This window comes from Phacochoerus africanus, chromosome 8, assembly GCF_016906955.1.
Source record: "Phacochoerus africanus isolate WHEZ1 chromosome 8, ROS_Pafr_v1, whole genome shotgun sequence".
Lineage (NCBI taxonomy): Eukaryota > Metazoa > Chordata > Mammalia > Artiodactyla > Suidae > Phacochoerus > Phacochoerus africanus.
In genome coordinates, this window is record NC_062551.1 from 32,607,410 (window position 1) to 32,626,677 (window position 19,268).

The 19,268-nt window shown below is 42.5% G+C and overlaps 1 long non-coding RNA gene across 1 annotated transcript; it reads right to left on the minus strand.

Moving 5' to 3' along the window:
• Positions 1-628: 628 nt before the first annotated feature.
• Positions 629-12,493, minus strand: LOC125133808 (uncharacterized). Its single transcript, XR_007136513.1, has 3 exons — positions 12,334-12,493; positions 6,490-6,721; positions 629-2,215 (listed from the first exon to the last, which is right to left on the minus strand). It is a non-coding gene; the product is annotated as an uncharacterized LOC125133808 (long non-coding RNA).
• Between the last annotated feature and the right edge of the window lie 6,775 nt (positions 12,494-19,268).

Genomic DNA, 19,268 nt, shown 5'->3' on the forward strand with positions numbered 1-19,268 from the left:
GGAAGATCCCAGGAAAGAGCTCTGACTCTCCCAGCTTGTGTCACATGCTTGTTTCTTAGGAAATCACTGTAGTTATGAAGTCAGGGTCATATATATATACACATACATATAGATGCATTTCATAGTTGGAACACAATGGGGATTACCTACGGACTGGCAGCAACCAAAAAGAAAGGAGGTGGCTCAAATAGCCTTGGAGAGCTAGGCTGGCATCCTGATTTGTATCTACTATTAGGAATTGAGAAAGGAAGATATGAATCAAGAGTAGCATAGAATGATGAAAAACAAATGATAGGAAAAACTATCCCTAGAAACCATGTCTACCAAAATCTCATATGTGAGTTAGGGTATGGACTACATTGTTGGACAGAAAAGGTCCTCCAACACAGATTTACAAGACAAACATTTATTTCTCTCCCATGATACAGCCCAGAATTGGGCAGGCGATACAGGGTGGTTGAGCTACCTTGTTCCATGGGCTCATCCAGGGATCTAGGTTACTTCCTTCTTGCTGCTCTGCCAGCTCCACATGGTTAATCTGGCTCACATCATTACCTCCGCACAACAGCCCACAGGAAGGGAAGAGGAGAAGTAGAGAGCAAGAGCTTCCTTCTAAAAAAATTATGATCTGCAATTTGCATACATGGCTTCTGCCTGCATCTCACTGATCAAAACATATTCACATGGTCACACCTACCTACCAGGGAGGCTGGGAAAAGTAATCTTTACATGGGTATCCATGTACCCAGGTAAAGCTCAAGAGATTCTGAGCTTTCCTTTCAGGAAACAATTAGCATTCTACCATGTCCCCCAAATGGAAGCTCTCTTAAAACTGCTCTAGCTTCAATGGCAATGAAAGCAAAGCATATTCAATTTTTATGAGGCTTATTAAAATGCAGCCAGGTGAGTGCAGCTCTGTCCAACATAATAGATATGAGTTTCTGTATCTCTATTACTTGTTGAGCCTCCTTGCAAAGAAAAGCATGCTTTGTTTTGCCACCGAGTCTACATTTGTTTTGTCTTTTTAAAAAATGTGTCTGTTAAAACAAAAGGTAGATTGTGTTTATGGCATCATGATACTGTGCCCAATTTCAATCTTATTACTACAGGTGAAGGGTGGAGAGAGACTTCTTTAGCTTGGAAGAAATGACATGCATTGTGGCATATTTATAACGAGCCCATTTGTACGATCATCATTGTTTTGCCTCCCTTATGTAATTTTTCCTCAGCGTTCTCCAGCCGTTTCCAGGAGCAGAAAATGCTGGCCCTCATAACATCTCTCCCATCTTGGGCTAAACTAGCCTTTTCTTCCCAGGTCTCCAAGCAACAGGATCTTAAAAATGAAATATTCATTTTCTAAAACCTAATTTAATTTCAGCGATGACTGAGCTGCCGTGCTTATCACATCACAGAATCTAAGGGGAAAAAAAATCTCTGAATTAACAGTCCTCTCTTGGTGATAGAGTTTTTGTTGTTGTTGTTGTTGATTTTATTTATTTATTTATTGCTGCACCTTGTTACAATGTTAAAACACACTCAGTTTTAACCTTGGTTTGTCTGATAGTGATTTACTCATTTGTGATCTAGAGGTAACGAGAAACACTGTAGGCAATCATCTTGCTGTCAATAAATGGAATACATCGTTATTTTTCTAAAACAGGGATTAATGTTTCTCCCGAATGTAGCTTCTACCCTTACTGAGGCATACACGAGTTTTAGTTTTATTTTTGGAGCAAACTCAGAAATCTAGTAGTAAAAAATTCCATCTTTCATAACTTCTGGAGCTGATGACTCATTACTGACATGTAATATCCAATAAAAGCAGTGACAAATGTAATTGTGTGTCATGCACCATGGGGGTGATAAATTGTACCAAGTTCTGAAAGGCATATTTTCGTAAATGCTGTTTTGCTGAAAGACTACAATTATAGCCTGCTTTGAATGGGGCGCCTTTGTTTTAAACACAGGGTAATGGAGTTCTCAATAGAGAGATCACGTTAACAAAAGACATTTCAGAGCACAGCGTAACCAGGCTAACCAGCAGTTGACGTTTTCCTTCCACTATCATTTTCACTGGCAACCGGAATCTATCTTAATTCCTCAAAGTAAGGCTGTTTCTAAAATGTTTAATCCACTTGACTTCACTTCTCTCTTAATACCATGGGCCATCTTGACTAATATTTATCTTCTTGAAACTGTATGACACTGCAGGTTCCTACAACAAAGCAGAAGGACAGGAAACCATCTAATGAAACTGGCTTATTTTCAGCCATATGAGAAGACTTTACAAGCCTTCAAAATTTAACATTCTCTAAAATATTTAAGTAGAGAATGTGGACAGTTTGGTTGAATGTTGAATTTATTAGATCATCTTCCATTTCTTTGCCTTAGTGACAGAAACCTTCCTTTGCTAGCACATATATTTTGTGACTATGTCACACTGTTTTATGTGTCTCTCTGGTCTAAAACTAGATCATTCCTGGTTCTTAATAAGGAGATTCAGATAAGTGGTGATGAACATAGTCTAAGTTTTAGGTAGGAAAGAATCAAGCATTTTGTTTTACATAATGTTTGCTTTGCCCATTAAACTAAGTTTGCTGAATTTTGTAAATAGCTAAGACATTCTTAGCCAGTTACATTGCCGTGACAGTTTTCTTCATTGTTTTCCTGAGGTTGTCTTACAGAAGTATATAATAATGCACTTACAATAACAGTGATAGTAATAGACTATATTAATTAAGAACCTCTAATACACTTAAAGTGATGATAATTTTAGTGATTTTCCAAATTTTATGAATTAAGGTTTCAGTACCAGGCTCCAAATTTGCTTCTCTATTCAAAGGTATGTTATCTTTGTCTTTAAAAAGATTCCTATATAGGAGAGGAAGGATAGAGTGCAATATAAGAACGCCAGGTGTTTTTCCTTCCAACACAAATATTCCTAATGATATTTGGATATGAGCTAGATTAATTATGGAATGCAACTTGCATTTATTAGTCAGATATTTATTTTAATCATATGGAAGTATTTCCACCTGTCATGGATGAGCAGAACACTCTTTTGGCTAAGAGCAGTTAGAAACACTGAACAGAGTTTAAAAAGATATCTTTTTGAATGCATTAGAGGGACACCAAGGTAAGAGGATTTGAGAAGTCAAGATCCTGGAGAGAAAGGAAATGAAGGGAAGTGATCCTAGTTGTCTAAGCCACTTTTCCACTCGGAGCAATTTCCAGTTCAAAAGCAGTTCAAGACAAAAAGGAGAAAAAAAGAAATAGGGAGTAGAAGGAAGCTTCTAAAAGGATGAGCATCTAAGTGGAAACTCTTAGCAATTTAGACGAGTCAAATAAAGTCATAAAAATACAAATTATCAAAACTGACTTAAGAAGAAAGCAAAAATCTGAATAGTCCTATATCTAGTAAAGAAAAATATTTCTCAAGAAAAAAACCTTCCCATGGGGAAACTCTGGCCTCAGATGGGTTTACCAGTGAATTGGACCAAACAGTTAGGAAATAAATAATACCAGTCTTATAAGAACAGAATACTTTCTAATTCATTTTATAAAGGCAGCATGGCCTTGATAGCAAAATCTCACAAAGCATTCCAAGAAAAGTCTTTGCAGACTGACCTCTCAAAAACAGATATAAGTTTAATTTTGAAATTCTAGGAAATAAAATCAACAGATATCTAAAAAGGAATAAGTTTAGTTTTTTTCTTTGGTTGGTTTTTTTTTTTTTTTTTTTGCTTCTTAGGGCTGCACTGAGGCATATGGAAGTTCACAGGCTAGGGGTGGAATTGGAGCTGCAGCCTATGCCTCAGCTACAGCAACACAGAAACCAAGCTGTGTCTGCTACCTACACCACAGCTCACGGCAATGCTGGATCCTTGACCCACTGATTGAGGCCAGGGATTGAATCTGCATCCTCATGGATACTAGTCAGGTTCGTTTCCTGTGAGCCACAGCGGGAACTCCCTAACATTTTAAAGTCACTATAATTTGCCATGTGAATGGAGTAAAAGGATAATCTCAATAGGTTATATGATTTTCTCAATAGACACAGAAAATGTATTTAGTTAATTTCAAATCTGTTTCCCAGAAAAAAAATCTTAACTAGGAAAAGAAAGGAAATTACTAGCTGATAAAAAGTATGTATAAAATATACACTAACTATGATATGCAAGAGTAAATGTTAAATGTTTGCTCGCTGAAAAATGTTCACTAGCATCACTGTATTAATCACCACAGCAGAAGTCCAGTACAAGAAGGGAAGAGAAAGAAATGTATTTGGATTTATAGTAGAAATAAAAGTGCCAGCCTGTTTTCTTTTATTCTGTTCACATGGTAAGTTAGTTAATGTTACACTTTAAAGTAGACTAACAACTGAGGACTCTCTGTAGGCAGCACTCTTAGCATTTTTTGGTTGCCCCAGGTAAAGATAGTTCCCTTGCTTAAGGCCACAGCCACTTCTAAGGGGCAGCTTTATCCAGTGACCGGGGTATGTGGTATATAAAGTCATGGCTCCTTCACTCCCACTTGAGCGTCCTAGTGTCAGAATACCCTGCAGACTCGGCGGAGGCCTTTGTTGAGACTGCATCACCGTCCTCTCCTTCTGCCCAGTCTTATTTTATTTACATCCCTTCCGTGGGGGTTGATTCTAAAAGCTGCCTAATAAACTTATTCCAGACTAGTCTCCACCTTCCATCCTGATTTCTGGGGCACCAAACCTACAGCAATTGGCACTAGAAGCGGCTGGAGAAAGCAGATGCTAAGAGGAGATTTTGAAGCTGGAGTACCTGCTGCTTGAGTGGCAGTGTGGACCCATCCTTGGTGGTAAGTGGAACACAGACTTTGACATGAGGTAGAAGTGCAATTATGAGAGTTTTTACTGTGGCAAACTGGGATGATATACTGGCAGAATGGGACTCACAAGCCGGTTGTGATAGCAGGCCTTTGAGAAATATGTAGTAACCATACCAAAATGGACAGTGGACTTGGAGAGCTGTCGCTAAGCTTCACTAATGCTTTGGAAAAAGATAACAAAAGGCTCGGAGTGATAAATTGGCAATTAAAAGCTAAGAGGGAAATCCAAAGAGCTTCCTTGGTAGCCTATAAAGAGACCTTAATCTCCATAGCCTAAAAGCAGAGAAAGCTGAAGACCAGACCCAGGTCAGAGCTCTAAAGCTAGGCCTGTGCTATGGTCTGTCCCCACCCCCGCCCCAAATTCATATGTTGAAACCTAATCCCTAAGGTGAGAGTATTTGGAGATGGGCCTTTAGATGATTAAGTCATGAGAGGGGAACTGTTGAAATTAATGCTCTTATAAAAGAGGCCCCACAGAGCTTTCTATCCCCTTCCACTCTGTGAGGACAGAGGGTGAAGGCACCCTCCGAAAGAAAGCGGTTTCCCATGAGATGCTGAATCTGCTCACACCGTAATATTGGACTCCCCAGTCTCTAGAACTGTGAGGCATAAATGTTTGTTGTTTATAAGCCACCCAGATGGTGGCAATTTGTTATAGTAGCCTCAGCAAACTGAGAGAGCATGTCTGTTATGTGTGGGTTCAGGTCAGGAAATAATAGAATCAAAGTAGACAAAAACTTTGAATCTCCAGGTTCTCCAAACCTCGGAACCTAGGAAAATGGCACACACCTCTATTAATGAACTGCTGCTTCTCCCTTCTTTGAAGATTGCAGACATTTCCCCTGTGTAAGACACATGCCATACCCTCTCCCAGGATCTGCCCCCAGTTTCCTCCTGGTCCAAAGCCCCTAAATAACAAGGGTCGAGCACGAGATAGCTGGGGAAAGGTCATTCTGAGCCTGGGAAGGGAGAAAAGGGGCCAGACTTGAAAGGAGAGGCAGGATCTAGTCAATATGACCAATAGGAGCCAGAAAAAAAATATGCACGGGACTATATTCTGAGCGCACTGGATCTAGGGGGAGAACATAAGATTTGATAAAACAAGAATTTATTGATTTGGGAACACTCTGTCAAGATACAGAGTTTAACAACCTGGCAAGGACCCTGCCAGATGGCACAAACACAGTTAGAGTGGCTTCTACAGACAAGGGAATAGTAACAGTCTACATTAAATGAAGTAGAAAAGCCAGTGACGCCAGAATGCGATCCCTGTGCCAGACAACAGGAGGAAACAAAAGGCTCAGAGAACTAGCTGTGTTCGGGAGATCTGTGTTGGAATGTCGGCAAGTCCACTGGATGTCTGTGGTCCTAAGGCAAAGCCCTGACAGGTGGCGACACAGAGTACAGCCCACCCCATGTACCTCTCACATACACTGCTTTCTGTAACTTCTGGGAGTAACTCCCCTGGGACTCCCATGCGTGTCTTTCTCCAAAGGAGAGGTTGGTGGGAGGGGCTGCAGCCCCTGGCCACTTGTATCTGGTCTCAGGAGCTGTAACTGATACTCACTGTTTCTTCCACTAAGCTCTTCTCACCCTTGCTGAGCATCTCAGCTGGGCTGAGTGGCTTACCTGGCGGTGTGATTATCCTTTATTTCTGAGTAGTCTGAGCTCTTGGTCGCCATGCTTTATCCAGCCAGGGCCTCAGTACTTGTGTGTTTACAGGTAACACTGGTTGAAGGAGATCAACAAGCATCCCTGGGTACCGGACATACTCCTCCATGCTGTTATTGCGTAACCAGAGCTCTAGCTCGTGAGATTTGGCAGAACAAAGATGTCTTTAAAGGCCATGTAAACATGCACTCTAAGGGAAAAAAACACACCTTTTATTACAAAAAAATTAATATTTTTAGATCAAAAACAATGTTAAGGGAGTGGAAAATCATCCACAGATTGGGATAACTCACGTTTAAGACATAACAATATTCCTATAAAATATGCTGATCCATGTCCGGCGTATATAAAGAAACCACGAATTGTGTAGAGGAAAAAGTTAACCTAACAGAAAACGGGCAAAAGACGTAGGCCTCTCACAGAAGAGGATGTCTACGTGGGCAGTGGTGAGGCTACAGGTCATTAGCCACGAAGGAAATGCAAATTAAAACCCTAGTGGACATCCCTTCAGTCTTCCCGCGAAGGCTCAACTGCAGAAGATAGAAAGCACCACGAGCTAGGGAAACACGGAAGGGCTGAACTTCCATAAACTGCTTGTCTGGAAAGATAAGTTGATACATCTTATACTTACCTGAGAAATACCTGCTACAGCTGCTTAACACACCCTATGTAGTAACCCCTACAAATATGCACAGACATGTGACAAGAGGCAGGAACAAGAACGTTCGTGATGGTGGTATTTTTAACAGCCAAAACCTGAAAGTAATCAAAGGCCTACTTCACAGGAGAATGGAGAAATAAATTGGAGTATACTCAATAAAGGAGAGCCAAACACATTTCATGGTTCCATTTATACACATTTACAAACCAGGCAAGACTAATAAGAGGAGGAAGGTTTAGTCATGGGAAACGGGCACAGGGCGGGGCACTTCTGAGAGGTGAAGTTCAGTTCCTTGATGTCAGTGGCCAGACACGTGGATGTGCCCTCTTAGAAAAAATTTTTCCTACTTGGAGAAAGTTCATGGAGCTGCACAGTGATGATTCTGCACTTTCCTTTAGGTATGTGGTACCCCAGTTAAAATGTTAAAAGTAAAGTTAGCCAACCAGCGGAGTCTTTGAACTAGCAACTTATATTTAAAAACAAACAAACAAAAATAAATAAAAACTAAACACAGTCGTATCTGCGATGGAACCTTTTTGTTCAGGTGGTTCAGCAGGATGCCTTTTGTATGTTTCATGAGCTCACCCTCTATTCTCTAGCGCATTGGTCCATTTTTTTCCTCTTGGTACTAATTACTGTTTGAAATTGTTTACTTGTCTGACTATAATGTACAAGCAGGGATCTTATCTTTTGTTTACTGCTATATCCAGATCAGTGCTTGGCACATAGTAGGAGCTCAGTTAATATTTTCTGAGTGAAGGGAAAAAGGTGGTGAGAGTATGTATAAAAAGACAAGGCCTTTGCTTGATCAGAAGTTAAACTCATTCTAACACTGGCTTTGTTCAATGATAGTCACATTTTAGAGCTACACACAAGCATCTGCTATTCTTAAAAATTAGTGCAGAAGATATGCCTTGTTACTGTGCATCCGAAACTCTCTATCTTCTAATTTCTGTATTTTCCATCAAAACAACTTTTTTATTTTTTTATTTTTTTGGCTGCACCCATGACGTGTCGAAGTTCCCGGGCCAGGTATCAAACCTGTGCCACAGCTGTGACCTGAGTGCCTGCAGTAACAATGCTGGAACCTTAGCCCAGTGCACCACAAAGGAACTCCAAAACATCTATTTTTTTTTTAAACAGCATTTTTCATAGTTGTAGATTCTTGGGACTACAGCTATGCATTTAAGTAGTAAAGACTAAATGTAATAAAATGACAAAGTGTAAGGGCTAGATTATAATCCCTACAAAAATTTGAAGGAGGAAGAGATTCTCTGGGGCTAAAGCAGCCAGAAAACTTTCTGGAAGAAGATGGGTCCTGAGCTTCTGTGAATAATGAATAGGGTGGGAGAAGGGAGAAGGTGTTTGGGTGAGAGAAGCAACACTGAAACATGAGAGGGGGGGCTGTGTCCATTTCCCTCTGCCTGGGGTCCAGGGCAACCAGATGGCACTGGGCTTGATCGTGGAAGCCCCGGAGATATAGAAGGAAATGTGGTTCAGGAGCCCAACATGAATGTTTAAGCACCTGGGGCAGCATCCTGTTCCAGCTCATTGCCTACCTCTTCTGTGCCCAGAATCACATTCAGTATTATTGTTGATTAAAACCACAAGATTTGCTGGTGGTGATGATGATACTGGTAGGGAAGGTACACCTGTATGTACACAGGTTGGCAGTGTCAGAATAATATGTATTCACTCCCCTCATTTGCTAAATTTGTTCCTCTTACAAGTAGTGGTACAAATATTTCTACATTCATTATATAGTAATGGGGTGTCTGTTGTGAGCTAGGGATGAGGATAGAAAGATAAAAGAGACACTTTTGGCTTTTATGGCATTCACTACCTAGTGGGATGGAACTGTCAGCATACATAATGACTATTTGGTGGGATATGTATGGTGTCAGAATTATATTTAAAGTACACCAGATATAGATGGAGACAGTAATCAAAACGGGTGCAGGGCACTTTCAGGGTCAAGGAGAGATCATTGGACAGGTCCATGTATAACTCCTGGGATATAGCAATTTGGTTGCTTTGAATAAGTGATGTTGTCATTGCCAATCCTGAGCAAATGAAAAGGAAAGGAGTGAGGGATAAGTAGGAGCCCCACAAGACAGCTCCAGGGTTAAATCCAGCCAGAAAGCAGTGGCCCATTTGGCCTATAGAGCTGGGGGGAGGGGAGAGAGAGAATAAAAAAAAAGATTAGTTATCATAATTCCAAAGTCGGGAGATCACAAAAAGGTCTGGATTAACAATTTCTCTTGAGATGGTGGAAGATTTGGCAACAAGTGGATTGTGCTCTCTGATAGTCCCCAGCCAGCTCTGCTCCTGCAGCTGCTCCTCTCTCCTGGCCCCTGTGTGGATCTGAACTTGATCCGTATTTAATGGGATGGCGGGGTCAGAGACCAGCTGAGGAGATCCGTAGCACATAATACTGGCTAATAAAAAAGGCTAACACCGCATGGTCTTATGTTAAAAGCGGAAAGAACTTATTTATAAAAACAGACTCACAGATTTCAAAATAAAACTTCGGGTTACCATAGGGGAAACTGGGGTGTGGGGGAGAGGGATTGATTAGGAGGATGGGAATAACATATACATACTACTGTGTATAAAACAGATAACTAACAGGGTCCTACTGTGTAGCACAGGGAACTATTCTGTAATAACCTCTATGGGAAAACAATGGATATATGTATATGTATAACGGAGTCACTTTGCTGTCCAGCTGAAACTAATACAACATTGTAAGTCAGCGCTACTCTGATAAAAGGAGAATTTCACAAATCTGCAGTGGAATTGTATACTCATTGATTAATTAAGACCTAACCCTAAAGAATGGAATCACCAGCAGCATTCGTGTCCTTAACATATTTCATAATTCCAGGGTGGCTGTGAGGATTAAAATAGGAGAACACATATAAAAGTGTTCTGTAAAATGGATGTGGTTTACACATACGAGAGAGAATATAAAGAACAAGACAAAAGAGGCCATAAAACTTTCATGATGACAGAATAAATTTGAGCAAGTGAAACCAGGAGAAGAGAGTGGCATCTGAAGGAGTCCTCTAAATTTTAACAAGTAACATAAGATTTTTGTATTGGCAGATCAGGGAGGCCTCCTGGTTGTATTCTAGTTCTCCTTTCAGAATCAAGGGATGGCTATTGTGGATGAATATATGCCCACAATGACATATATCCAAGGCACATACTTTAACCTCCTGCTTACAGATCTGTTACAGACCCACTCTTCATGAGTTTAAGCCTTTCTTGAGCCTGTTAAATGGTTCAAGAAAATCACAGATTTAAAAAAAAAAAAAAAAACAGGAAAGCTCCTAGGCACCGGCAATACAGTGAATCAAAGCAGATAAGAAATCCAGCAGTGGATATATCATTCCTTGGCATTTAATTCAGTGAGTGGAGGTGATTTACAGTTAATATGCTTGCTAGTTATTTTCTCACCCTCATCAGAAACTTGGTTCCTTAAATGGCAACCCTCTTTTTTATAATTAGTAAAAGTAGAATTTATACAAACATCTAATGGGGTTTCTTGGAAACTGATAAAGAGTTCTTCTCCTTTCTCTGGATGAAAGGAACAGAAATGAAACTGGTGGACAGGAGAATCATTTCCGCCTCTGAGCACATTTTCCAGAAGTTCCACCTTTTCAGTAATTTGTGTTGTAAACTAAGGTGATGACATTATGTCTATTGAGACAGGGATTCAAAGATATTAGAAGGAGTGGAGTTCCCATCGAGGCTCAGTGTTTAACCAATCCGATTAGCATCCATGAGGTTGCAGGTTCTATCCCTGGCCTTGCTCAGAGGGTTAAGGATCTGGCGTTGCCGTGAGCTGTGGTGTAGGTTGCAGACTCGGCTTGGATCTTGAGTTGCTGTGGCTCTGGTGTAGGCCAGCAGCTACAGCTCCGATTAGATCCCTAGCCTGGGAACCTCCACATGCCGTGCGTGCGGCCCTAGAAAAAGGCAAAAAAAAAAAAAAATATTAGAAGAAGCAGTGTAAAGGCAAAACAGTGAAAAGATAGGTGTGCCCCCTGCTGTTGTATACTTATTTTCTCATCAGTCACCAAAGCAGAGTTCCCCTTGTGGCACAGTGGAAACAAATCTGACTAGGATCCATGAGGACTCAGGTTCGACCCCTGGCCTCACTCAGTGGATTAAGGATTGGGCATTGCTGTGAGCTATGGTATAGGTCATAGATGCAGCTCAGATCTGGCATTGCTGTGGCTGTGGTGCAGGCCAGCAGCTGCAGCTCCAATTTGACCCCTAGCCTGGGAAACTCCATATGCTGCAGGTGCAGCCCTAAAAAGACAAAAAAAAAAAAAAAATTAGGAGTTCCCGTCGTGGCTCAGTGGTTAGCGAATCCGACTAGGAACCATGAGGTTGAGAGTTCGATCTCTGGCCTTGCTCAGTGGGTTAAGGATCCAGCGTTGCTGTGAGCTGTGGTGTAGGTTGCAGACGTGGCTCAGAGCCCGAGTTGCTGTGGCTCTGGTGTAGGCCGGCGGCTACAGCTCTGATTCGACCCATAGCCTGGGAAACTCCATATGCCTCGGGAGCAGCCCAAGAAATGGCAAAAAAGACAAAAAAAACAAAAAACAAAGCCCCCCAACCTCCTCTCAAGTACCCCTGGCTAATTTCCCCTAACCTCAGGGGAATCTGGCCCTGAGTGGGAAAGATTGGTCTGGTTAGCCAGGATGAGGTTTCCAGGGAGTTGGGTATTTTTTTTTTTTCACCCCCTTCTACAAGCAAATTTACCAAAGGATGGAAGGCAGATGCCCCAGGACAGTGGTTCTCAAACATGGCTGCCAACAGAATCATTTAAGGAAGCTTAAAAACTATCCATACCTTGTTTCATGCCTCACCCTCCCATTAATTAAAACAGACTTTCTAGAGGTGGAATTCAGGCATTGGGATGTTTAAAATGCTAATCAGGTGATTTTTAATGTGCAGTCTATGTGAGAACCACAGCCTTCAAGATTTTAAGATGTAGGTCAGTTTCTACAGCCATTGTGGGGCCTTCCAGAGGTGTCCATGCTAGCTCAGGGGTCAGCAGCCCTCTTCAGACAGGTCAGTAGACCAGTAAATGGGCGCCTGAGAGATCATCTTCCCTCCCAATTTCCTCTTACCTGCCATCTCTGTGCTCCACTGCCTGCTCCTCCTTTCACCATCTGCTGTTCTACTGGGTAAGCCCCCACTCACACTGCGTCTAGAAGCAGCATCTCAGCTCTGCAAAAATCCCAGCACCTAATGCTCAGCCTGGAGGGTCAAGTGGTTCTGACCTTACCCGCAGCTCCAGAAGTGCCCAGTGATCCCAACCTGACCAATCAGGATACGTACGCCCCTTGCCCCAGAGTGTTTGGTTCAGGGCTGGGCACGTGACTGAACCCCAGCCAATGAGAGGCGAGTTTCCCGTGAACTCTAGGAAAAACGCCCTTGCTGTTTTTTCAGGCGTCAGGGATGCTGTCTGCGGTGCTGTCAGTGGTCCTGTGGCTGTGGGGGTTTCAGGCTGGAAACAGAAAAGCTCTGAGAACTGCAGATACACCAAGGGGGAGAGCGAATGAAACCTGGAGGTTTGATTCAGGACCTGGAGTGTTTGGACTGGGCCATATTTAAAGTTGGATCCACCCCTGGACTTCCTAGCCATGGCAGCCCTCCGCTCGCTTTCTTGCTGAGCTAATTTGTGAGGGCCTTTCTGTCACATTGCAGCTCGTCGTCCTGACTTGCAGGTTCCCTACCCCGTCCCCGGCAGTGTCCTTTAAGTCTCCTGGCTGGCCAACGGGAGAAGATGCCCAGAGGCCTGTTCCATCCGCAGGCCCCTGGGGTGCAGGCAGCCCACAGGCTCTGTGAGAGCAGAAAATGGCACCTCTTCTGGGCTGACCCGGCCACAGGCGTGGAGAGCCAGATGCCAGCCCGCTTGCCCTCCCGTCCACCTCTGGGTGCTCTGGTGCGGAGGACAACGTGGATAGTGGTCTCCAGGGCCTGGCGTGTTGGCCTTGGGCAGAAGCCTCCCGCTGGGGACTCTGCTGGGAGAATCGTAAGTCCTTTAACTTAGTTTTTTTGTAGACTCAGTGAGAACAAATCCAAGCTCGTGCCCCTTTCTTCCGGTGCAGTGTCACCAAGGGCGAGCTGCAGAAGTGTATTTAGTTAGGGAGTCTTCATTTGATGCTCAGTTTTGAATAGAAGTGTATAGTTAGTAAGCCTTTAGCAGCTATCAAGAGCTTTGTAGCTGGGGAGTTCCCATCGTGGCTCAGTGGTTATTGAACCCGACTAGTATCCATGAGGATGCGGGTTCGATCCTTGGCCTCACTCAGTGAGTTAAGGTTCCAGTGTTGCAGTGAGCTGTGGTGTAAGCCGCAGATGCAGCTTGGATCCAGCGTTGCTGTGGCTTATGGTATAGGCCAGCAGCTACAGCTTCGATTTGACCCCTAGCCTGGGAACCTCCATATGCCCTTAAAAAAACAAAAAAAAAACAAAAAAAAAAGAAAAGCTTTGTAGCTAATATTTATTAAGGACATTATGTATCAGACATATATATTATACATATCATGTGTATATCTCACTCATTTTATTCTCATAACAACCAAAGGAGGTTATTACTGTTATTTTGTGTATTTTATGTGTGTGAAAACCAAGGCATAGAGGTTTTAAGTTGTTCACAGTCACACAGCCAGGAAGTTGTAGGCCTGGGATACCAAACTCCAGAATTTGTATTCCAGATCCAGGGTTCTGAAGCAGAATGCTTTATTCTAGCCTCATCAAGGCCACTTATTCCATTCAGAAAAACTGGTCATTTATGGCAGAAAAAAGAAAAGGTTGCAGGATAGGTGCCTTTGGCAAACTAGTCCGTTTTTTTTTTTTTTTTTTTTTGCAGTGTGGGTGCGTGCAGCCACTCTTCTTCCTCTCCTAAGTGGAATGTTTGCTCTGCTGAAAGTGGGCATCGCTTTGGAGGGGCTGCTCCAGGGCTGAGGAGCAGAGTAACTGGGGAATCAGACATGATGATCATGCTCCAGGTCCCGACACAGAACCTGATCAATGAGACCGTAAAGTGTACTTTGCTGGCAGAAGAAAGTGTTGAGCGACATTTTCCCTTTTCAGTTTAATATGCAAGTAGCATTTGATTCCCCGGACGTTTTTAGTTCTAACTAGAGCCCTGAAATGCAACCTAATTAACAGCCTTGCCTCGAAAGTGGAGCTTTTCTCTTCTAGGGAATGGGAGGGAGGGGGCTTTGGAGAGCATTTCTTGCCTGTTTTCCCCCTTGCTGTACACTGATTTCAGTTTGTTCAACTTGTCCCTCCTTGCCCCAAATAGCCCAGTAGAACAAAGAGAATATAATCTTACTTCTTGCCGCACCTTGCATTTTGCTCCTTTTTTTTTCTTCTTCTCCTTGGTAAGGTTGAAAAACACATTTTAATGTGGCTATTCTCTCCTGTGGTAGGAGGCCAGCCCTGAGATTTCAAAGAAAACTCCGTTGTTCAAGATTTAAGAAAATAATCACTGCACAGCAAACACTGATATGACTTTTAATGGCCATTTACCTGATTAATATCCTTTCATGCTATAAGGCAGCATGAGACATAGTGCTTTAATGAAAGCCAACAACAAAGCGTGGACCAGGTGTGTTACTAAGAAACAATCTCTTGTGTGATTTAATTAGTCAAAGCGTTGCATAGAGCAATTACAAGCAACCTTGCAGAAGTGGCAGCAGTATGGAGCCCTCTGCTATAAATTGGTGTTTTAAGAAAGACATCATGATTTAATAACTGTGCATCTCTACCGAAGAAACCCTTCTTTAATTGGGAGTAAGAGGGACAAATAATATTCTAATCACATTTTTGAGATCTTCCCCCATTTCCCCTTACTTTAATTGTGTACAAAACAAAAACAAACAAACCAACAAAAACTTTAAACAGTTTCTTGGAGGACTTGAAAATGATTGTTTTCATCATGTTCTTTTCCTCTGTTTCTTGAGCTACTCAGTACCATTTTTGAGATTGGCATTTCAGTTGGTGTGGTATTTTTGAAGAAAGCCTGGAATAACCCTACCTGGTCAGGGTCAATGGGGGACTTCCTGTAATTTTAAGAGTTGCCTTTTTTTTTTTTTTTTTTTTGCTATTTCTTTGGGCCGCTTTACTGTTCACAGGATATTTATTTATTTTGTCTTTTTGCTATTTCTTTGGGCCGCTTCCTTGGCATATGGAGATTCCCAGGCTAGGGGTTGAATCAGAGCTGTAGCCACCGGCCTACGCCAGAGCCACAGCAACGCGGGATCCGAGCCGCGTCTGCAACCTACACTACAGCTCATGGCAACGCCGGATGGTTAACCCACTGAGCAAGGGCAGGGACCGAACCCGCAACCTCATGGTTCCTAGTCAGATTTGTTAACCACTGTGCCACGACGGGAACTCCAAGAGTTGCCTTTTTTATTGTGGCAAACAGGGTGGCGATGGTTTGATGGGGACTTTTTTTTTTTTTTTTTTTTAATCCTCATGCTTGGTTTAATGATGTGTCAACCTGCCACAGAAAGATTGAGTGGCACAATGCTTATTACTTAAGATAAAGATAGATTTCTTGTGTGATAAGGGAGCTTTACAACAGATAGGGTCTTATCGGGGGATGTCTGCCTCACCCAGGTCGGATTTGTGACTGACTTCTCCATTTCAGTTCTCTGTACTCCCACTTGAAGTATGGAGACAAACATTCTGTGTAGAGAGAGGGGAATACAGATTGGAGAACAGAAATTGAAACATCCCTTCTCCATCCAGCTTCTGTGCACTCCCTCAGTTGGGGGTCTAGCATGAACGTGTGCCCACCTCAAGGACCAGGACTTCCTTGAGTATGGGAAGCTGAACATCACGCATCATCATCTTTCTTCTTTGGGGAATGCTGAGGGGACTTGCTCTGTGCAGATCTCCTAATCTGTAAAGTCTTCATCTAAGACTCAGACTTCATATCTGGGGTTGGGTTTTTGATACCTCAGGCCAGCGATGAGTTAGAGGGAGACAAAGCACGGGGAATAGTCATTGTTCGCCTCAGTGGTTTATAAACCAGGGCTTGCCACAGGCCTGTTTCTCTGAAGAATGTTGTATTGGAACCCAGCTATGCCCATTCAGTTCCATGTTGTACTGCAATGACGGAGCTGAATGATTTCCACAGGAGACCAGCTGGCCCACGGTGCCAAAAAGACTTATTTGGCCCTTTATGGAAAAGTTTGCTGACCCTTGATAGTTGTCAGAGATGATTTCTGATGAGCAAGCCTGGCCTTTGCAGCCTGGTAAGTGGGAATGACCCTGGAGGGACCTTCTCCTGTTTCTCAGGGTCCAAGTGGCTTGGGCTGAGAAGGAAGATTGCATTTGGGATGTGAACAATAGGGAGTTAATTTACCCTCAGCACACTGAGAGGCCATTCGCAGGCTGAAGGTGGAGTTTCTGATACATTTGGAGTCCAGCCAGAAGTGCTGAAGCATCTTTCAGCTTTGGGAAAATTACGGATTGTAAAGCAGGCTATGATTATGGGCTGCACAGCCATATGCACTAACTCTTTTTTGTGGATGAAATACATAAACCTTCTACATAGAATCTTTTCTTCTGTATACATTTTTAATTTCTAAAGACTTTTAGTTGCTAAAAATATGTGAACAGTAAAGATAAGACAAACGACGAGGCGAGATACAAAATACCTGACCGCAGTTTGGTATGGGCACTCACCAGTCAGGTTGATGCCCGCCGTGAGGCACGAAGTACCACTTAATGGTCTGTCCCAGAACAGTGTGTCCTTTGCTAATGATTCCTATCACCCCCTGCCCCCAGCCCTGACTCCCATCCGTTTTATTCCCTTTCCTATTGTTCTTGATTTAGCATGTAACTTTCTGGAGAATATCATTTACTTTTATACAGGTACTCAGTGAATTTGGACTATTTGGGGGATGGTTTTTATCACAGCATAAATATAGTTACTCCAAAACATTTCTTTTTAGCAATCTTTTAGTATTAATATAGATCCTCTTCATTCCTTTATTCCTGCTACTGTGCGATACAAAGTAGTGTAGGTGTTTTTAAACACCCCAAGAACTTATTTTTCAAATGAATGCAGATGGTATCAATAAAATACTAGTTCAGGAGTTCTTGTTGTGGCTCAGCAGGTTAAGAACATGACTAGTATCCATGAGGATGTGGGTTCGACGGTCTCTGACCTCTCTCAGTGGGTTAAGGATCAAGTATTGCTGCGAGGTGGGGCATAGGTTGCAGATCTGGCATTGCTGTGGCTGTGCCGTAGGCCTGCAGTTGCAGATCCAATTCAGCCCCTAGCCTGAGAACTTCCATATGCTTCAGGGGCAGCCCTAAAAGTAAATACAATACAATACAATAAAAATACTAGTTTCTTTAAAATGCCTCTGAGCTTGGGAGTTCTCCTGTGGCTTAGCAGGTTAAGGATCCAGCATTATTACTGTAGCTGCTTGGGTCGCTGCTGTGACACAGGGTCGATCCCTGGCCTGGGAACTTCGGCATGCCACAGATGCAGCACCTGCCCCCCCCCAAATGTTACTAAACTCAATGTGTATTTTAGCATATGGAAATAAACATACAGCAGCTATCATGGGGATCTGAAAAATACTTCCTCTTAAAAAGCAATGCAGAGAACAAAAGAAAGACAAGTTATGTATAGTCACTTATTTGCCTGCTTGGACAAAAAAAAAGTCTTTGGAAGGATCCAAAAAGCAAACCTGAAAACTGATAGAGTCATTGTCTTTAAGGAATGAACTAGAGGATGGAGATGAGTAGGAGGAGACAATTCTTTGGTAGATTTAGGATTTCAAATCATGAAGAGCTATTTATTTGTTTTGAAGAATAAAATAGAATAATAACACAAGCAGAAGAACGTGTCGTGGTAGTTGACAAAGGGATCCCCCTGGTCAAGCCTGTGACCTCTAACAATTGTTCTCTTATCAGACCAAATAATTGAGTACTTAAATCACTAATCAACAACCTCCAGGGAGGTCTGAGGCTAGATTGAAAGTCTTTTTTTTTATGAAAAACTAAGCATAAAACATAGATCCATTAAATTAAAATCATTTCATTGAAACCTTAAACAAATAACCCACAAGAGCCCAAGATCAGCAGACAGCAGCTGCTATTCCTTTGGGTCCTCCAGTCTGTGTTTGACCCGTGGCTGCCAGGGGTCATCTGCGCAGATCCACCTCCCCTAACCCTTCTGGCCTGTGGGTGGCAAGGGATAAAGGAGCAGCTGTTTCTGAGAGGCAGTGGACCCAGATGCTAAGGTTGGAACCTCAGGCCTCAGTCCCCTACCCCCTTTTCAGACAACAGGATTGACGAAGAAGGAAACACTGTCTCTTCCTTCATCTCTGCGGCCTATAAGGACCTTCAGAAAACCTTCCAGCTAGGATGAGAGAAGATTTTTGAATGTCCATCATGGGAAATATGTCCATACCAGCGGCTAGATTCCTCTTTGTTATCTTGTCTCATAACAGATATTTATTATTTACTATGTGCCAGGTAGTTTGCTAGGTTAATTATTGAGTTATCACTGAAATGAATATATAGATAATATACAATATAATGTACATTTTATAAGTAAATAAATAAACTAACAAACTGGCATTATCCCATTTTGCAGATGAGGCAAGCTTAAAGGGGTCAAGAAATTGCTCCCCCTCTACTGGGGGTTGAGTTGGGATCTGAACCAGAGCTAGTGCTTCTAACCACTCTATAATCAAGCTTCTCCTGTGTCCCAGAGGCTGACCCTCACATTTAGATGCCAGGATAAATGCTGCTGTTCACCCGGTATGGGGTAGGATGACCCAGACCTCCTGCACTGGGAGCTGCCAAATGTAATTCTTAACCTCTGAAATGATAGGCTCAAGAGGAAGTGATAATCATGACATCAGGGCTGAGAAGTGTGCTCAGAGTCTTGTCTGTGCGCAGAACTGGAAAGGATAAAGAAGTATAGTCATATCCAGTGTGTACTGAGTACTTACTTTGGGCCGGGTCCTGTTCTAAATCTCCACTTGTCACATTTACTCACAAGAATCCTTTGAGAAGAGAT